At 47.3% G+C, this 21671-nt stretch overlaps 1 protein-coding gene and 1 long non-coding RNA gene across 3 annotated transcripts in view; one reads left to right on the top strand and one right to left on the bottom strand.

The window, feature by feature from the left end:
* LOC119433001 (pikachurin) overlaps positions 1 to 3954 on the bottom strand; it is a 192347-nt gene extending 188393 nt beyond the window's left edge. The window contains exons 1-2 of the mRNA XM_037700154.2: positions 3936 to 3954; positions 278 to 432 (exon numbers count right to left, since the gene is read on the bottom strand). The gene's annotated coding sequence lies outside the window, so the exon portion shown is untranslated. The remainder of the gene's footprint in view (positions 1 to 277; positions 433 to 3935) is intronic.
* The window catches only part of LOC125941641 (uncharacterized), a 43104-nt gene that overhangs the window by 4463 nt on the left and 16970 nt on the right, over positions 1 to 21671 (top strand). Inside the window, exons 1-2 of one of the 2 annotated variants that reach the window (XR_007464520.1) lie at positions 7107 to 7180; positions 18011 to 18201. This is a non-coding gene — a long non-coding RNA (uncharacterized LOC125941641). Of the gene's footprint in view, positions 1 to 7106; positions 7181 to 18010; positions 18202 to 21671 lie in introns of those variants that run through there. The other variant, XR_007464521.1, reaches the window with a different exon arrangement.

Raw genomic sequence — 21671 nt, 5'->3', positions numbered from 1 at the left:
TCGACGAGGGCAAAAAGCAAAAGCGACCGTGTACCGAGCAATGGGGCGCACGTTAGAAACCCCAGGTGGTCTAAAGTAATCGGGACTCCCCCGCTATGGCGTGCCTCATAATCAGATCGTGGTTTTGGCGCGTGAAACCCCCCAGAATTTCCTGTACTATCTTCTATAATTGAATTAGGTGCTTTCTAAAGTGCCGCGGATGCTATACAGTTGCGCACTTCGTCCCTTTGAATAGCTGCAAGCGCGGGGCTACAGACCACGTATTAGGCTGGCTTACCTTGTGTTCGTCTTGCTGTTCGTGTCCTCGTAGCTTGGCGTCGCCCTTATCCTGAAGGCCGGCACCGTTGTCCTGTCTAGGACATCCACGACGCCGTACTTATGTTCCACAGCACACAACAATGTTCCTTGGCTCTCCGAGCTCATCGGACCCATCTGCGAAATTTTCCAGTGGCGTATTATTTCAAGTTGCTGCACGGCGAAAAATTGAAGCTCGTTCGACCGTCTGCTCCAGCCAAACTTACAACGCCGGTTTTTTTTCCTACTATAAGCTACGCAAAACAGAATTCGAATCATGCAAGCGTCGACGATTGGCTTGTATACGAAGGCTTCCTATGGCCAAGCCAAAGGTCACACTGCACAGCTACGTCAAATAACGTCCCGGTGGACGCGTCTATATCCAGCGCAGGGGCGGCTGGGCGCTTGGTATTAAGCGGCACGACATTGACACGCATTGTCACTGCTAGCGAAACGTCTAGAATCGAAGCTCGGAGAATGAGAAGCCGTTGCTGACGGCGTCCCCTGCCAGCGTCAAATGGACACGCCAAGCGTGGTTTTGGAACCAGCTATACATTCAGAACAGCGAGTAGATACGCCGATGAAATCCTGCCTTTGCCATCGCCGGCATGGACTGCAAACGAAACTGACGATAGCATATCATCACTTTCGTCGTTTTTTTTTTTCTGCGTTAAAGTGCTTTTTGTGCTAGTCCGGTCGGCACACACAAATCGAAATTCATTTTTTTTTGGTAGGGCCCTTTTGTTACGATTCCAGCTTCAGGATGCGATGTCCACCAACCAAATGCCCTTACCAAGTTCCCTTACAAATGCCCGTAATATGTACAGGGTGTCCCAGCTAAAAGTAGCCAATGTTTTAAAAAACGACGGAGTGTGCTAGGAGGCTCAAACCAACTCAGTGGTGTTAAAGATCGGCGTGTCCTAGTCTGCGGTATTTTTTTTTCGTTTTGCAAAGTCAATTAGTGTAATATAATTGCCTAACTTTTTTAAATATTGGCTTCACCAAGAAAGTGCCAATATGAAAGTTGTAGATCACGTTTAAAAATGGCCGACTGAAGTGTTTGCAACTTAGTACCATTCTTGTAGTCGCCCTTGAAAGAAAGCCCGCGAAATACAAAAACAAGCGCGTGATAGCGCCACTATTTCAGCGCTCCCAAACGACCGATCAAGAAACGAAATCCGCATATCTGTACAGCGTTTCTTGGACGGCCTTGGCGTTTCCGGTGGCCGCAAGGTACACGGCCAGCAACTGTCGCTGTGAGATATGAACGCGAATGATTAGAAGAACATGACAATCGCATTTTCCTTCCCGACCAAACAGTTCCACGGTCAACATTTTCTCAAGCCCGAGCTTCTTTTTCTTGCTTTGTGCGTTCGGCTTCATTCCACAAGTGGAACGAATGATATGTTTATGCCACGTCACGTCGAAGCGCGACACACCTTCATCACCGCCGGCTCTGTGCGTCGATGCGACAGGCCACGCGAGTGAGTAGTCTCGAAAAAAGGCACGCAAACATTGTCCTTTACTGATCGGTCGTCTGGGGGCGCAGAAATAGTGGCGTTATTAAGTTCCCTGTATTTTAAGCGCTATCACGCGGTTGTTTTTGTATTTCGCCGGCTTTCTTTAGAGGGCAATTACAAGAAGCTCCATCAGTTGTACTTAGTTGCAAACACTTCAGTCGGCCATTTTTAAATGCGATCTACAACTTTCGTGTTGGCACTTTCTTGGTGAACTTAATATTTAAAAAGTTATGCAATTAGTTTATACTAATTTACTTCGCAAAACGAAAAAAAAAAAGAATACTGCGGACTAGGACACGTGATCCTCAACACCACTGAGTTGGTTTGAGCCTCCTAGCCCACTCCGTGGTTTTTAAAAGGATGGATACCTTTAGCTGGGACACACTATACGTATATATATCCAAGCTGGGGGTACATGTGCATTTGTTCGCACGTGTACCCATTGTAATGATAGAGTGAGGCAGCATAGACGCAATGAAAAAACAGGTATGGTAGCCATTTGGCTGCGCATTGCAGCAAATGCACATGTATACCCCATTGTTCGGTGACACTACATTTCTGAAGCATGCAAAGAGCAAAAAAAAAAAGAAAGAGAAATAGTAGAAGCTTACTCCATCACCAAACCATGAGATAAATGTGTAAGCGCAGCGTCACTCAGTCTAACAAAAACTGAGATAAATTTTCTAGGTAATTAGCACCTCTAGGAAAGGCAGTACGCATGCCTTTCCATGTTTTCTTTTTTTTTTGTTGGCGTTTTTTGACAAGTCATAAAGCTGGTCGTTCCTTCAATAAAATGTCCAGTTGTCACTACAGCGCTCGTCACGTGGTGCTTGTTTTCGATTATTGTTCCCGTCTTCTTCGCGCTGATTCCAAATTTTACTCAAGGTGAACCAGCTCACCCAGATCAAGTTGTTGTCATTAGTAGAGGGAGAGGGTGCGCCACCGGGAGGAGGAGGGTTGCCGCGGAAGCGCTCTTTTACCACTTCACAAGCAAGCGGGATGTCTTCGTGCTCTCTTGCAGGTCAAGTGGCAGCGCGGCAACTTTGGCCAAATCGCGAAGCAGAACCCACTGAGAAGTGTGTCGTGTTTAGGAAGCGCTTTTTTTTTCTGCCGCGCTTAACTTTCAAGCTTCTATTAATTTTTTAAGCACTGGGACATCGCTGGTGCACACCAGCGCCTAGCAATTATAATGATAAATGTTTATTTAGCTAACCGTCCTTAACTACCGACATTCGCTTTTAAAATGTTACATTTTGTCATTTCTTGAAAGTAGTCACTTTGAATTTCCTAACTTGTGGTCAAGTTTAGGGCTATAGTTCAACTAGATGGGGCTATCATAAAGAAAACTTCCTGGCACTATCACTTGTTAACTTTGTTCCTGTGTTGTGAAGTGGATCAACTAAAGCTGACCGATTTCTCAGTCGGCGAAAACTCAAAACAAGTAAAAGTTGAACGTTTTTGTTTTTATTCCCACATTACGTACTGGAAAAACACTGACCACCACGCACTGCTAAAGTATCAATCTGGAGAAGCAATTTTCATTCACAACTGAAATTTGTACATAATAAGCGGACATAGATTCCAAAAGATCCAAACCAGAGCGAAAATTATTAACTATCACGAGTTGGCCACACGGAACTTGACTCTATCACGTCTGTTATGACGGTTGCACATAATTTGTGTCTTACAGAAGGTAGAGTACAGCACATATATTTCACTGACAGTAGTAGAAGTAAGCGCCCACAGAATTTTAAACTGTGGTTGACACGGCAAAGACATTTGCCGTGTCAGGATGGCCGAGACTCAAGGGAAACCTTACCCAGCCATTAAATGCATTTTGTCGGCAAAACAAATAACATTGCGCCTCGCCTATGATACAAATGCTCAAAAACCTGCACACACCGAAGCTGAGCTTAGAGCAAGGTAACTGAGCAATACAAACAAGCATGCACTCAAGCGTTTCATTACAAGTACTTCACCGGCACCAGATAGGCTGCCGTCATGCCAAACGAGTCGAGCGACATGGCTCTTATGTGAGTGAACTGAGGCTTGCAAGAGAACTGGTTTACTCATGCACAATGAATACCTGCTCATAAAATAGAGTGAAATACATGTGCTTACCTGTTGTCATTAGAACACCTGATAAACTTCGAGCAACTAGAAATCCAGTGTTAGCACACCACACAGCCGCCCAAGATGTGCGACGTCCCGATTTAGCCGTCTTCGTCTAATGCTTAGTTGGCCCGGTTTCCCGCGTCTTTCGTTCCTTGTACGCCTGAACAAGCTTCTCTGTCTTATCTTTCCCATCTCCATACTTGTCACGACAACCGAAGCAGATGACCGAGCGCGATCCGACTTGCGATATCGCCGAGCGAGTGGCAAAGTGCGCGGAATCAAGCCCGACGGACGCACTGAGTCAACCACTTCCTGCGCTTTGCCCGATTTAAAATTCGCAAAAAGAGAAGTAATAAAAATAAATAAACAACACGAAGAGTTGTTTGCCGTTCACAATTTTTTTTTTACTTTTTAAAAACTTGTGAATGACAAGAAATTTGAACGTCCAAATCTATTTTACTTCGTTCCACCAGATCTTAGAACGCCCGGCAACCGCTGGGAGCGCGTATGTTCCTTGAAACCGAGAAGCACACAGCAAAACTAGTTTTGAAGAAAGACTCAGGAACATGGATGAAAATAAATAGGAGGCTAAAGTGCACAAGTATCTGCAATTGAAAAGCCTGAACACAGAATGGAGGATGTGGTCAAGGAAGTTGGCAACCAAGTACAGGATAATCGAAACTGTAAATAGACAACCAGGAGTCATCAGAAAGAAAGCGAAATAAATAGGGAAAGTGAATTGGATGCAAAGAATGGAAACAAAAAGGACCACGGAGAATTACAAGAATAAGAAGAAAGAAATTAGAGGGGGAAATCTTCACGATAGTACAAAGGGCAGTGCCTTGCTATTTGATGCTCGAGCCGGTTGCCTAAGGTCCAAAACATACCGGAGCAAATATTCTGAACTAGATAAGGCACGTGTATGCTGCAGCAAAAATACGGAGACCACTCAGCACGTCCTAATGGAATGCGACGAGATCCACCCAGCGAGAACCGTAGGTAACGTACAACTTTTAGCGTCCCGGTCAACAGTCTAGATAAGCAAGAGACGATTAGAGTACTGGTGGAAAAAAAGTAGGGAAGATATTGATACGACATGATCTCTTACAGTAATAGGCAGCGGTACAAGGGAGATCTTGAAGAAGAAAAAAACGAAAAAAGGTTAAGGAGATGTATACAAAAATGATAGAAAAAAAAACATGTATAGCATACCTGATTAAATCAAGCAGGCTAGGCGACCATTTCTCACCACCCCGTTTCAAAGGGGATGCCATTAAATCATCATCATGATCATGAACATCATCATCATCATCATCATCATCATCATCATCATCATCATCATCATCATCATCATCACCACCACCACCACCACCACCACCACCACCACCACCGAAACTGGCACTCGCGTTCCGGGGTTTGCCCACGCGTCACCCACGTGTTGCCTCTCGCGATCTCCCGATTAGATAAAGCTTTACGATTAGCGATTTACGTGCCGCAGGAGACAAGATTGTCCGCGCCAGCCGATACATCTCGAAATGCAAACACGTATGTAGCTACGCTCAAATTTAGCATTAGGGAGAGTCGTAATCTTCGGTGAACTTTTTATAGCACGAGATAGCCAATGTTTCTGCTTTCTTTTGTCATGCCGATTATTCGTCTCTTATGGTGAAGGATCGTTTTTGGGCAAGTAGCCCTTTTCTTTTTCAGTTAGTACCGATGGTGCACTGATACATGATTGCCCGCTTCTGTCAATGGTCCATGGCATCTTAAATTTCGCGCATCAGAAAGAAAAAAAAGAAGTATTGGCTATAGCTCGTGCTTTAAAAAGTGTGGGAAACGAATAATAAACATTCAGTTGCTAGTGGCAGCGTGTGTCGTCGTCCATTTCGGTCCGTGTCAGTACGTTACGCTGGGAACTTTTTGTATTATGCGCAACCAAAAAGCTTGGGCAAACACTATTCTGAAGAAAATTCTGAACGGCGGAGCTAACATCCCCGTGGTCAAATACCAGAGTCGAGGGCCCGAGAGTCTGTTAACATCGCTCCCATTTCTTGATGACGACGACAACGACGATGATGATGATGATCATGAGCTTAAAGTCATTGGTCCAATTTCTTGCTTCAGCCAGAGGTATCCTTTCTCCTCTTCTTTCAGCTCAGTTAATACGTATATTACAGGTGTCTTTTGTGTTAGCGTTCCGTACATGCGCTGTCTTCTTGCACAGTACATTATACATGCGGTTGTTTACGCTCATATTCTTTGTTTTTCTGTTCGTCTTCTCGACAACTTGTTGCACCGCTCTCAACCAGTACGCAAACATGACGAGACTCCGTCGTGCTCACAAGAATAAGAACTGGGGCACAATAACCCTAGCTGGTACCTATCCACGGCGAAAAGTGCAGAGTGGTACCGCGTCTTACCCGGACACGCAGCCACCTCCGAAGCCAAAAGTGAAAAGAAAAGAAAGCTTAAATTCTAAGCTTTTGCGCGCGCCAGTAAATAAGGCATCATCGTCATCGTCAGAACCACGATTTTAGTATGGGGCACGCCGTATAGTGGGGAACTCCGAAAATATGCTTACCACCTCTTTTTTTTTTTAACTTGAATCTGAGTCTAAGTACACAAGCGTCTTTGCATATCAACATCCGTCGAGATGCGGCCACCACGGCCGCGATCGCGCCCGTAACCTAGAGCTCAGCAGAGCGGCGCCGTAGCAACTATATACTAAGTGTACCACGGTGGGTCACCTGCCACCACCGATAGAACGGCTCAAGTTACCCCTGTGGGGTAATCGAACCGCACCACTTTTAAAGCACATTTTGTGGGCATGCCTATAGCATCGGCAGCCCAACAGCAGCAGCAACAGCAGTAGCAGCAGGGTCTTCAAAGACACTCTGTACGAGGGGGCAGAAGACTAGGCCTACAAAGAAGGGCCCGCGTGCAACAGCGAGCCCGTCTAATCGAGTTTAATTTTGAACTGATTTATTTCCAAGGCCCCCGAAGCCATCTGTAAACTTAGATTCATAAACGCGTTTTTCTTCAGTTCCCTCTCTCTTTCTTTATTTAGGTAGTTTTAACGCAGGCGTTTCAATTACTCGCTCCAATCTCCGAACCTCTTCGCCCGGTCGTTTGGCGCCACCCAAGAGCGAGGAAGTGAAAGTCCACACTTGGCATCAGCTTGCGGCGCGCGTGGTTTGCTCCTGCTGCGTTCAGCTGGAACCCCAACGGACTGCGCGCACCAGCCTTTCCCGGTGAGCGTTGCGAGCCACATTCCTCTTAGGCTTAAACATAGCCTTTTTGTTGATAGCCTTTTTGTTGCCGAGTCCCTCGGCGCTACCGTCCCGACGAGGCGAGACAGGAGGTTAACGTCGCATAAGCTAGCGCTTCGAGACCGGAAGGCGGACTGAGACCGCCCTACGCGGCGCGAAGTACAAGCTCACCTCTGGCCGGTCGCGTTTGCGGTTTTAGTGTACCTTTCTTTTCTCGAAACGTGTCGGTCTCGGTGAGCCCTGCCTTGTGCTGGTGGACTGACCGAGCGCGAGCGCCTTACGCGTGAGGTCTCGACACCTATTTGTGAGCACGAGTGGCGATTCGGGCTAGCTGGCTGAATATCGACACGGGTGAACAAACTGCGCAGGCAGACAGGTCTAAGGGTAGACGATGTCGATCGATACGTCGACGTTAAACCAACTAAGCCCGAATGGGCACTCTTGTACTTGAGCGTCCGTATCACTGTCTACATTGTAGCCCTGTCTGTAGGCGGTGTTTGTTCGCTATGTCTATTTGTTGGCTCCACGTAGCGATAACCTCGCGGTGCTTACACGAACCTGACAAAAAAAAAAAAAGGGCGGGGGGGCTTTCGAGTCGGGGATTGCATCGGGCCTAAATATTGGCGCTAAATGGTCGAGATGAAAGAACGATGGGTTGGGTGAGCATGAGCCGAAGCGAAGGTTGGTTGACAGAGGTCGACAAACGGAGGCGAATGTAAATTTTATCAGGTCGCTGGGGCTTTCACGACGCTCTTTTTCACTATAGCCGTACCACGATTGTCGTCGATTGCCCTGCGTTGCCTGGCCATATTCTTGAGCTTTCTCGTTTAACGCGCGCTTCTCAACGGCATAATTTTATTAAGCATGCCGTATTCACATACATTTTAATCTTACGCTTATCACAAGCATTATCAGCCTATATTTATGTCCACTGCAGAACGAACACCTCTCCGAGCGATCTATATCGCTAGCTGATTCTATCTTACGGCTGCAGATTTACTAATTTCATTGCACAACCTAATTCTCTGCCGTCGTCGATTGCGCTTCCCTTTCCTCGGCACCAAATTTGCAGCTCTAATAGACCACTGGTTTGCTCCACTTCGCATTACATGGCCTGCCCAGCTACATTTTCAGCATCATCATTATCATCATCATTTACATCATCATTCTCTATTTATGTCCACTGCAGGACCAAGGCCTCTCCCTGCTATCTACAATTACCCCTGTCTTGCGCCAGCTGATTAGAGTTACCAAATCGGTGCCAGTAGAAGGGAAACGCAGTCGAGGACGACAGGAAATAAAGGGGGGAGGGGGCGTGATGAAGTTAGGAAATCTGCCGGCCCAAGACCCATTTTATCCCCTCCTAATGTGAATTATAGAGCATCGGCTACCCCCGGTTGCTCTCGAATCCACCCCGCAGTTTTCTTCTCTTAAAAGCGGCAACGGAGAGTAATAAATATTATTACAGGGTATTAAACAAATCTGTCGGTAAAAATTGCAGAAACGGTCCCGTGGTGTGAGCTATCTATGCACCGTCGACTCTGAACAATTTGAAGGAGCATAATTCAGAGGCGGACAATTCACACGACCAAGAAACTGTTCGTTCGTGCGCACCATTTTTTTTTTTTGGGGGGGGGGGGGGGGGGGGGGGGGAGCTTTACTTGGAAGCCTCCCAGCAATGGCAATCTTCTAACGAGCATGAGGTATCTGGTCCTATACCCAGCCGTGTCGGTCGCATTTCGACGGGGGCGAAATGCAAAAATCCTTGTGTACTTAGGGAAGACCAGGCGGTCACAATTATTCTGCAGCCCTCTACTACGCACGGCGTCTCGCAGTGTCCCAGTGTTGAAACTTAGTCGGAGGAGTCCTAAACGACAGGGCAAAAAAGGAAACACAACGGATATATATATATGTATATACAGGGTGTTTCAGCGAACACTTTCAAAAATTCCGAAAGGTTGCCTGTGGCAGATAGCATGGCAGATAGCACAATTCTAGTTCATGAACATGGTCTACTCGAAAAGGCGGACATTACTTGCACAAGAAATTGAAATGCATAATCGAACAATTAACAAAAATTTACTAATTAAGTTTTTAACTAATTACCTGATGACCCATACTGCAGTTTGCAAATTGTAGCCGTGGAGTTCGCAAGGCGGATCCACTTGGAACGAATACTCGGGATGAGACCAATTTCGAGATATTAATTCCCGAACTTTGCGGAGCAATGCATTGGCGTTCCAGTTAGTTTCTTAACAAAACGTCGCTTTATGCATTGAAGCACAAAATTAACTCGTGCGCAGCTCGTGCAGCACAGATTGTATGCTCGTCCAAGAGCGGCGCAAAGCACGGGTATCTAGATGTTCCAGACAGATAATGGGCACTATACGGCTGTCTCGCCTTCCCACGCGCCTGGCTACACAGCTACGGCGTGGTACAATCAAAACTCAGTGAGGCAGACTTATATCACGGTCTTTCCGTACTCTCTTGCGCCTTTATATATATATATATATATATATATATATATATATATATATATATATATATATATATAACAATTACGTTCAACTATATTCCTGCACTTTGAAGCACTGTCCATAAGAAAGTACGAACCTATGTGAATGAAAATGTCTACAGAGGCGACTCGCTCGTGCACCATACCCAATAGTACCTGCCAGAGCAGTTGCGCAGGCGCCAGTTTGCGATGTGGACTCATAAGTCCCAACCTCACCACTGTCTTTCGAGTGCGTCTCAGCGCATGCAGTCTTCGTCATCTTCTTGATGCTGTCGTACGTCGCACCCTGGCTCACCAAAAAGACAAGCTTGCCCTACAAACAAATGTGTGAAGGTTAAAGGGAAGAGTTAAACCATTGTGGCTTACGTCACGTTGGAGCATCGAGACACTCGCGGATATCTTTCTGTGGCTATCCAGGTGAAGCTCTACGGACGGGAGTTCACGAGTGAGGGCGGTATTTCAGCGCTTAGTAAGGACGAGGACAAAGAAGGAGACGTACGAACACACAGGCGCTACTCACAACAATGAAGTTTATTGCATTGACCGCGCCGAACAATAAGGTGCCGTGGAAGCCGTGGAAGCCCATTGGTCGTGGGGACCAAGGTGACAAGATAGGGCGTACAAACAGCAATGAAAATTTAATTCTTCATGCGCAAAACAGTAAGTTCCTTGTCACTCAACGCTATATAGGGAAGTCTTACTGATACAAGAGTCACCATGATAGTCTCGACCTGTTCACTTTTGATTATCAGACGGGTTAGTTCACACTTGCTACTTCCGACTGTCTGCGTTTTATCAAAGAGAGGGAGACACCAACAAGCTCATCTTGCCACTAGTGAGGCCGCTGCTAGATGTAATGCCAAGTTAGATTGTCGCTCGAGTACTAAATGCAACTTAGAAGAATACTTCTTTCTTTCTGGGGTTTTACATGCCAATACTAGTTCTGATTATGAGGCACGCCGTAGTGGAAGGCTCCGGATTAATTTTGACCACCGGGGGTTCTTTAACGGGCACTACAACGCAAGCACACGGGCGTTTTTGCATTTCGCCTCCATCGAAATGCCGCCGCCGCCGCGGCCGGGATTCGATCCCGCGACCTCGTGCTCAGCAGCGCAACGCCTTAGCTGACGGAGCCACCGCAGCGGGTGAGTTAGAAGAATAAGTAATCTATTCAAGTATTTGCAGAAAACTCATACACATTTGTATTTGGCTGAAAACTAGACACACAAAAAATGCTACAGAAGTTATGTGAAGTGTCTGCTAATGCGTAAGCATTTTTTCCCGGCTGGCCCACATTTAAATTGGCCCGCCCCCAAATTTCAAGTTTGCCCACCCCCAAACTTAACTTAGCTCATTCCCCAATTTAAACTGGCTCACCTCCAAATTTAAGTTCGCTCACACTCAGATTTAAGTTCGCTCACACTCAAATTTAAGCTGGCCCTACCCCAAATTTAAGTTGACTCACCCTCAAATTTCAAGTTGGCCCACCCCTACCACAGGCTTCCCCACGCATTTTCTATGGAGCCTTGTGTGGCTATTGGTCAGGCGTCACGCTTGTCGCGTTACGGACACAATTTTGCAAACAAAATTGCCGGGGTGCTCGCCAAAGAATGCGCACGCATTTAAAGAAGGCCAAGCATCAATTGCCGAAAGGCCAAAAAGCCGAAAGTACAAGCATCAATTGCGATTACAAATTAGTAGGCAGCTATACGAAGCAAATATAGTAGTTTTATGAGAAGTATAAACTTGTAAAATTTCGCTTAGCAATTAAATTAACAAGCATGGTGTCACGAGCCCACAAGCAAACATGAACACATCTCACTCTATGACCGCGCACACTCGCTGTCAAAACGCTGGAGTGAGGAAGCGCGGCCGCAGCAGCGAGCGAATTCACCTTCGTGCTTCGCGGACGAAGCGGCAAGAACACAGCACACACTAAGCTATCAGCACTCGGCGCACTCTGTCCCCATCGCAGATTTTTTCAAGATAGGGCCCGCGCGGCCGCACCATAAGCAGCCCAAATCGGAGTAGAACGCCTCCCCCCCCCCCCTTCTCTCCCCCGGGTGCCTTGCGCACGATGGAAGATGGCGAGCTTGCTCCCTTGCACGCGGAAGAGCCACCATTGTCGGCTCACCCTCGTACGCTTTCGCTCGGACATATAGCATACGGCGCGCGGCAACGACATTATCGCCTTTGTACTTTATACGGAACATCACGGCGGTGCCGACGACGACGGCACAAATGTGCCTGGACTGTCCATATAATTGCTCTCGCAATAAATGTAATGGGTAGCTGAGACCGAAGGGGGAGCGCTGAATGTGATAGCAGCGTTTAACCAGCCCCCCCCCCCCCCCCCCCCCGGAAGGCGAGCGCTAGTTTCGGTTTAAAGGAACACGCGCGCTCCTAGCGGTTGCCGGACAACCTAAGTTATTTTTTTTTATTTCTCTTTTTGTGAATTTTAATTCGGGCGAAGCGCGGGAGGCGGTTGTCTTCGGGCGTTCGTCGAGCTTGCCTCTGCTCAGCGATATCACGATCGGATCACGCTCGGTCACCTATACTTGGGTTGTCGTGTCAAGTTTAATATGGGAACGATAAGACAGATAAGGTTGATCAGGCGTGCAAGCAACGGAAAACGCAGGAAATCAGGCCACCCAAGCATTAGACGAAGATGGCTAAATCGGGGCATCACATGTCTTGTGCAGATGTGCGGTGTTCTAACACCGGGATTTACAGTTCTGCGAAGTTTTTCAGGTTTCCTAATGACGATAGTTAAGCACAAGTATTTCACTCTATTTTCGGAGCAGATATTCATTTGGCGCGAGTAAAGCAGTTCTGTGCCAGCCTGAATGGACTGACATAACAGCAATGGCGCTCATCTCATTCGTCGTGACGGCAGCCCATCTGCTGCCGGTAAAATGCTTGTAATGAAGGGCTTGAGTGCGTGTTGGTCTATACATTTTGTTCTCTATGTCGACATGTACAGTCAAGGTTAAAGTTCAGAAAAAAAATGAAAGACACAGCCGTGATGGTTCATAATTTTCACATTGGTTTGGACTTCTGGAATCTACGTTCGCTTATTATGTACAAATTTCAGTTGTGAACGAAAATTGCTTCTGCAAATTGAAACTTTTGCACTGCGGGGAGGTCAGTCTTTTTCCAGTACGAAATGTGCGAATAAAATGTGAACGTTCGACTTTTACTTTTGTTGAGTTTGGCTGACTGAGAAACCGGCCAGCTTAGTTGTTCCACTTCACAACACACGAACAAAATTAACGAATTATGGTGCCAGTAAGTTATTTTCCCCATTGTATCAGCGGACTAGATGAACCGTAGCGCTTAACTCAGCCACAAGTTAGGAATTTCAAAGCGACAACTTTCACGACATGAGGAAATGTAACATTTTAACAGCGAATATTGGTAGTCAACCACGGTTTGCTGTATAAATATTTCTTATTTTAATTGCTTGGCGCTGGTGTGTACGAGTGATTTAAAAGACTGAATAGAAGCTTGAAAGGTAAACTGGTCAGAAAGAAAGCGCTCCCTAAACACTGCGCACTTCAATGGTTTCTGCTCCGCGATTTGGCCAATGTCGCCGCGTGGCCAGCGGACCTGCAAGAGCACGAACGCAGCCCACTTGCATGCGCAGTGCGAAAGGAGGGCTTCCGCGGCAACCCACCTGGTCCCAGCTGCGCGCCCTCTCCCTCTACGTTCTTATCTCATCAGTGACGTCATTAAGACATTGTTTTGTTTGTGAATTATTTCCAGTTGAATATCCGGCAACCACCAGTGGTGGAATCGGCGCTGCTTCTGCGTATTAGTAGCAGCAGTAGCGCCACTCTTTTAGGAGTGGCGCTACTGCTGCGGGACTGCTCTCCCTCCGGGAAGGAGCGGCGGCAGAGATTTCGTGTCTCGCACGCGTTTTGTCCGCTCACATGGTAGCATAAATGTGTCGAGGTCCTTGTCGTGTTGCACGTTGCACTATCCCGCGCAACTGTTGCGTACCGGTGTGTGGTACTAACGCAAGAAAAGAACCATAATCCGGTACCACGAGTTCCCGTGCGACGTAGAACGCCGTAAAGCTTGGCTGAAAGACATTTCGCGACAGGGACAAGTAGCAAAGGAAGTATTTGGGAGCCGAGGGTGTGTTAATTGGTGTGTTCGCTTCACTTCACCGACGGCCATGTACACCGAGGAAATGTGTAAAGTATTTCTAAGCAAATTGTTACTGCCACTACTGGCGAACTGGACCGGGGACCTGAATGCAAGTGTGGAGCGGTTAAAGGTCGCCTACAATCGTATTACCACGGAAGGTAATACGATTTTAAAGCTTTTGAACCAGGTGCTTTTCCGTGGCTACACATCGAGTAAATAAAGAAAATAATAATTGGCACAGCCTACCTCGATCTTTTTTTTTCTTTTCACCATTGCATTTGCTCTATTCACGCTGAACAACTTTTTTTCACTGCATCGTCTTTACATAAAATATGCCACACGCCGGCAATGTGGCTGAATGTACGATCCGTTATAAGCTGCTACCTACACCATTTTTCTAGAAAGGTGAAACTAAAGACATCTAGCAGAAATAGTTATACAAACCTATGTCATTATGCACTCATTTGTATGAAATTTCATTTAATGTTTCTTTTTCGTTTTTTTAACCAGCAAACAAGCACGTTAACCGAGCCAAGTAAATAACCGCACTGCATCAGCAGTACTGCCTCTCGGTAAAGAACTCGCCAGTTCTCTTTAGCGATGGTCATAAGGCTCGAAACCAGCGGCAGAAGTGAAGTGCGCCGTCCTGGCCTATGTGAGCCTATTAGCGGCTCAATACCGACTCCTGGGTATATTGATATCCTTGCAGGCAGCGTTGATATTTTATTTTATATTTTGGAAAGAAAAAGCACAACTCTCGCGTCAATAAAATGTAAACGCGAAGCGTGGCCGCTGCGTGAAGCATGCGGACGGCGCCAAAGAAACGCTCCCACCCGCGTGCCAATCCCGCTGCGGCGGCGCGGAGAACTAGGCGCCTCACACCGGTTTTGGACGACGTGGCAGGCCGCACCTCGTGCGTTTCATCGAGCGCCGTGGCTACGCGCCGCGGGCCCGCCAAAAAAAAATGACTCCATCTCCCGCTAAAGGGAACGATGTGTGGATGCGGAGCCACGTCGCCACGGGATCGCCACGTCGCCGCTCCCGTTTCGCGGCAGCGGCCCGAGCGCTCATCGCGGCGCTGCACAGGACAGAGAATGAGGCGCGCGCGCTCCGTCATTTTCATACCGCGGAACTACCATGGCACCCCCAGCGGAGTATGCAGCTGTCGCACCGCCTGTCGTGCGCGCCGCTCCGGATTCCTAGAGAGAAAGGGGGGAACGTAGGAGAGGAGAGGAGGGGGAGGGGACGCGCATGCGCTGTGGGGGTGTGGGACGCCGCGGGACGGAAGGAGGGACGGACAAAGCCCCCGCCATAAGCTGCTTCGCATCTAAAACAATGACATGCTTCTCTACGGGCCTTATCGGTATCCCCAGCGGTCGTCATGACGTCACCAGTGTGCATCTGGTGATGTCAACGGCGGGAGCGGGGGGGGGGGGGGGGCTACGATGTTGATTGGTCCGAACAGGAACCTACGACTTCCGGTTAGTCTGCTATCAGGTACGCGCACTCCCTGTTCTTCCTCGTCGTGTTGCTCACTTGTGCGCACTTGCGAATCGGTAATTACAGCGCGCAACGGTAGTGCCAAATCTCTCACGTTGCAACACAGTCGTGATTAGCGGTTTGATTAGCTGCGCGAACAGAGTACGACAGTGTTGGCCTTTCTATACGTGCGCGCAACACAGAGTCCATAGCGGCACACTTCGTAGGAGCACGGGCCGGCACGGCAGCAACAGCGGGTAGCCGAGAAGCGCCAAGTCGCGGCAAAAAATTGGAGGACGCTTAAGCTTCGCCTTTGAGAGTAGAACACGATAGTGTTATCGGGGCCCGTTCGCATCGCATCCTTCGCATCCGGCAAGTAGGCTTCATTCACTGCAACACAGAACGTGGGAAAGGCAGCTTACAAAGACCAAGTTTACACCGATCCCCTTAAAGGCGGCTTCACTTTTAAACAGAAATGCATTGCTGGGAAGACGTTTGTAATATAAGTCGTCTTATATTAAAATGTGAAGGCCCTAGGACCTTTTTTTCATTATTTTATTATTTGGTATTACCCAAACGCACGCGCTTGTCGAAAACGCATTTGGCAGCTCAAGTCCCAATTTGACCTGCCGTAAAACGGCGTTGCATGTAGGCTCCCTAGGCTACCCTAGTGACCCGGTGTTATGGTAGAAATGCTGGCAAAAGAGGTTTGTGTTTGAGTTTCCTCGTAACAAAACTGTTTTCTCGTACATTCAAATAACAGTCCCAGGCCACCATATCTGTAGGTTGTGCTCAAGTTGTAGTTTACCATTTCTCTGACGGATTTCACTGTGAGAAATTCAATTTTTGTTTACTAACACCATGCACCACGACGAAGGGCATGCGCGGTCCGAGTGATTGCAGAAGATTTTCTCCGCCACGGACGCCGCCATCCACGCCGACGTCAGCGCCGAAGCCGCATTTTCGGCGACACGAGGCCTTTAAAACACTCGCGCTAAAACTCGTCCACGTTAGCGGCTCGGTAACTAGCCGTACGCCGTTTGTCATTTGCGGTCCGCCGTTCGACGGCGGCTTTGCTCGTGAACGCCGACATTTCCTGGCCGTGGAGAGCATGAGACCAGGACCCACTTGCGCGGCCGCCTCAACGCCGCTGATCGCTCGACGACGCCTATATCGTCGCTATACGCCTTCTCCGGTTCACTTTAAAGCTAAAGCGGACGGCGCTTCGGAATGAATCGCCGACGCTCACAAGCCGCAATATTTTCTTACCGTTGTTGTCTCTCTTCGCAATAATTGTACACAAAGAAGAAAATACGGTGATATTAGCGGCGCCGTCGGCTGCGATGCGAGCACAGCCGAGCCGGTCGTCTGCCGTCGGTATACCGTGCACTGCAGCTGAGCTCGACAATTATCGGAGATCTCGTTCGTGTTTAACGTTTGACAGTGGATATCATTTTTCATAAGACGCACATTGTACGCATCACTTTATCGGGCGGAAATTATTTTGCTTGGAACAGAAGCTGCAGCCGATGTTTTCGGCGCCGGTTGCTGAGGCACGCAGCTTCGCGATCGTTGATTGGCTCGTCGGTCGTGCTGCGGGCGGTGCGCCGGCCCAACTGCAGTGTATACTTCGGACACCTCTCGCACGGCAGACATTCTACGGCACTGCAGGCCGGGTCGCCTTCACTATATTTGCCGCAAGCGTGGACGTGCCTTAAACGGGCCCTGGACCACCCCTCGGGCTTGGTGAAATAACATAGTCCGCGGGTGGCATACGCTGTTGTGAACATCTCAGCCAAGTTCTGATGTGGTACGCAGTCCGTGGAGCTCGCAAGCGGAACGCGAAGTCACCTTTCTCTCAAACGCTCTTGTTTCAAGAGACCCCATGATCCTCGCTGTTTTCTGTGTGCTTTATTTCGTAATAAAGCACACTCCAATACACGGCTGCTATTGGCCGCCGCGGTCCGCTACACCGCGGCCGCCGCGAGGTGCCGCCGAGTCCAGTGGCTAAGCGCAGTGCGGCTCGCTGAGGACAACCGCGTTTGGCTTACGTTTAGCGCTTCGTAGGCACCAAAATAGGAAGTACAAAATGAAAGTTGAACTGCGCGCCACGGTGAGGTTTCGGAGGCGGAGCGTTGTGGCCCCGACCCACTCCGCCGTAGACTTCACAGTGCAAGTCATTGGCGGAGGAAGGGAAGCACATCGGGGTCCGTGTTTGATTGCCAATAACTCCGCTTCTGCTGAATGCATTCAAGCACTTTTTGCGGCAAAGCGATTTTGAAATAGCCTATTTTCATTGCAAATGTATTTCTCCACTTCTATAAAATGTGCAGGGCCTCTTTAACCGGAAGTGGACAGTGTTTTGAAAAGCGCGTTAGCGATGACGTGTGTCACGTGACATTTGGAGGAGCACTTGGCGAGGAGAGGTTAGCCGACGAACGGAGCGTGGCGAAGGAGCGAACGAAACGAGCGAGGGTCGTGTTTGGATCATCAAACGAGTGCAACTTCGCTATCACGGCACCATTTCGAAAAAATGATCGTGGCTACGTGTTCGTTGTAGATTTGTGCACAACTGCAACACCACAGCTAAATTTCGACCTCTGGGTCGTTTGGGGGCCCTTAAGCATTTAATGTGCCACATTTTCCTGGCTGCCTGCGTTGTGCAGATACTTTGGAACGAGCAGGATGGAGCTACGTGGCCTGATCCTGCTGACTGCGCTGGCCTGTAGCGTGAGGGCGACGACGGACATGTTCACTGATTGCAAAAAGTTCCCACCAAGCCTAACGAAACCACCGGATGCTGCGGATGCTACCACCAAAGTGGAAGCCGTGCCGGCTGATGGAGGCGCTTTCACTGGTGAGAGAGCCATGCTAGGAGACATTAATATGTAACGTGTAATGCTACCTCGTGAGTGCTGTTATAGCTGTTATAGTGCAGCCGGCCGAAATGCCTTCCACGGCAGATGTAGAATAAATAACAGGATGGTGGGGTGAACTTCATCACCCCACCTAGTTTTCTGCCGTCCTGGACTGCGCTGATCTTCTCTTGGTATCCATTCTGTAACTCTAATGGTCCATCGGTTACTCATCCTACGCATTACATGGCCTGCCCTGCAGGTCCATCTTTTCCTCTTCATGTCAACTAGAATATCGGCTATCCCCATTTGCTCTCTGATCCACACCGCTGTCTTCTGTCTCTTAACGTTAGGCCTAACATTTTTCGTTCCGTCGCTCTTTGTGCGGTCCTGAACTTGTTCTCGAGCTTCTTTGTTAACCTCCAACTTTCTGCCCCATATGTTAGCACCGGTAGAGTGCAATGATTGTACACTTTTCTTTTCAACGAAAGTGGTAAGCTCCCAGTCAGGATTTGGTAATGCCTGCCTTATGCACTCCAACCCAATTTTATTGTTCTGTAAAATTATTTCTCATAATTAAGTTCCCCTGTGAGTAACTGAGCTAGATAAACGTACTCCTTTACGGACTCTAGAAACTGACTGGCGATCCTGAATTCTTGTTCCCTTGCCAGGCTATTGAACATTATCTTTGTCTTCTGCATATTCACCTTCAACCCCACTCTTACACTTTCTCAGTTAAGGTGCTCAATCATTTGTTGGAATTCGTCCCCGTTGTTGCTGAATACGACAATGTGATCTACAAACCGAAGGTTGCTGCGATATACGCCGTTGATCCTCACTCCTAAGCCTTCCCAGTCTAAGAGCTTGAATACTTCTTCTAAGCATGCAGTGAATAGCATTGGAGAGATTGTGTCTCCTTGCCTGACCCCTTTCTTGATAACCAACTTTCTACTTTTCTTGTGGAGAACCAAGTTATAATGCATTAAAAAGACCCTCGCTTTCAAGTGACACAAAAATGCGTCATCCGCGTCACCAGCGCCCACTGTTGGCGCAAAAAATGTGCCGGTCGCCATGTTGTCCGAGTATAGTGTTTTAATCGCTGAGCACTGTACATACCAATAAGGCATGCTGCAGTTTTCTAACATGTTTCGACCATGCCTCCAACCGGTTCCAGCATTCCGTACAGCCGTTTGGGAGATTGCATGATTTTGACACACACGTGTGCTTTATCACGTTATGGGGACACGAAACAAGAAAAAAAAAGTGTTAACGCCACCTCGGGTTCCCCCACGTACCAGCGCATCATGATGCCGTGGACGTTGACGACGAGTGCGCTCATGGCCTCGTTTGACTGCTTCATCATTAAAGATAGGCTACATTGTATTCCGAAGGAAGCTAAGACGGAACTGAGCACGCTACGATAACGTTTAATCGCCAAAACAGCCCACATAAGAGAACGTACAACGAAATCCGTGATGTCACAGTGTCGTAGGGCAATGTAATTACAGAATACATATTATACAGGGTAGAGCACTGCACGGGCCGATTTTTTCAGCCCGGGCCCGGCCCGGGCCCGGCCCAGGATTGTTTTTACGTTGGGCTGCCCGCCCGAGCCCGACCAAAAGTTTTATGGTGAGACCGGGGCCCGGCCCGGGCCCGGAAATAATTTACGTTACCCGCCCGGCCCGGCCCGCCGCCCCTTTACCTTAGGCCCAAGCCCAGCCCGAGCCCGGCTCGAACCCGGCCCGAGACCGAAAAAGACATGTTTTTCAGAGTCGAGACGCGCAAGGATTGAATTGAATTGAATTTTATTGACATGAAACAATTTACAAAAAATGAAATTGCAATAATGCATCTGAATCCCTAGCCAGAGGCTAGTTGGGATTCATTCAAGTATAATTATGAAAAAGAGCATGTCACATAACGAAACAATAATTATACAAACAAAATACTTTACTAACATTATAATACTTGATTGCATTAAATCCTAGATAAGTGCATTCTACATATCCTAAAAATTATGCCCATCAAGTGTGGTCTTGAACCACAATAAGTACATAAAATGTACAAACGCCTTCTTTTGCCCAAATATGAAGTTGAGAAAAATGCGATTGTAAAAGTGTTAATTATCATTATTACTTCTCAGGGAGATTGTGATGTGGCAAAGCTAACCTATTTGACCACCTTGCACGAGCCCAATGGCGTGTGAAACCGCGGTTTGACGCATCGCGCGCTTAGAAATGTGTCTTATCTGTGCCTTTTCTTGCCACCTCGAGGGCTTTCATCGAGTTTATTATACTTTTCCCGATCATTTCTGAGTGAAATAGGAGAGATCAATGTTGCTGAAACAACTAAAAACACAAAACCAGTTTTTTTAATTAAAATCGCCGTTTTTTGACCCTCCTCTCCCCTTAAAGAAAACTAAGATTATCACGCTGCAATATAATTTAAAACGTTTCCTGCATTTATATAAGTAAGCATACATATTGTTAGAATTGTACAATTAACAGTAGAACGTATATGATAAGCATAACACTTTGTAAGAGGGTTTATGCACAAATATAATAACGTACAACACAAGTATACATGGTAGTTATTTGAAAATGGTTACACGATCTGAAAAAAGAAAAGAAAAACATTTTTTTTTTTGGGGGGGGGGGGGTTCTTAGCAATTTATTAGGTGGCTGTATATTACTTAGAAAATGTCTTTTCAATGCTAAGGAGAAATTTCTACTCTGTTTTATTTCTAGTGGAAGGTTATTCCACACAGCGACTCCATTAGCTGCAAGTTTTCTATTACCGTAAATATTTTTTGTTTGCTGAGTAAGGTAGTTGCCTTTTACTTTATTACGGCTTTCGTAGCGAGAACATAAAAATTGTGACGAGCTGACTGGATAGTTGGTGCCAATACTAGCTTGGACCATTAGTGCAGTTCTATAATCAATTAGAATGGTGAACGGCATGATGTTTAGGCTTCGGAAGAGTGGTAGCGTATGTGCAGTATAGTCTGAATTTGTAATAAAGCGTATTGGGGGGGGGGGGGGGGGGGGCTCTTTTCTGGAGTATAATAACTGGTTCTAGGTATATACGGTATGTGTGACCCCAGGTAATTTAAACAGTAATTTAAATGGCTATGAAATATACTGAAATAAATTATTCGTAATGTCGGTATGTCAAATATGTTTCGGCATTTGTGCAAGAGAAAACAAGCTTTACTGAGTTTCTTGCAGACTTCGTCGATATGAGGCTTCCAGTTAAAAGATTCATCAAGAATAACGCCTAGGTATTTTACTGTATTCATTCGTCCTAGCGCAGAATTATTTAGTGTAAGTGTACGTGAGTGTTCTTGCAGAAGTTTGCGCGGTGAATTAAAAACAATATACTTAGTTTTCTGTGTATTTAACGTTAGTTTGTTTGAAGAGAACCATTTGTGGATATCGTTACTCGCTGCACATTACCTGCACACCACAAG

Source organism: Dermacentor silvarum, chromosome 11 (genome assembly GCF_013339745.2).
Source record: "Dermacentor silvarum isolate Dsil-2018 chromosome 11, BIME_Dsil_1.4, whole genome shotgun sequence".
NCBI classification, from domain to species: domain Eukaryota; kingdom Metazoa; phylum Arthropoda; class Arachnida; order Ixodida; family Ixodidae; genus Dermacentor; species Dermacentor silvarum.
Note: the sequence above shows the minus strand (reverse complement) of the source record. Positions and strands in the feature narration are given on the sequence as shown.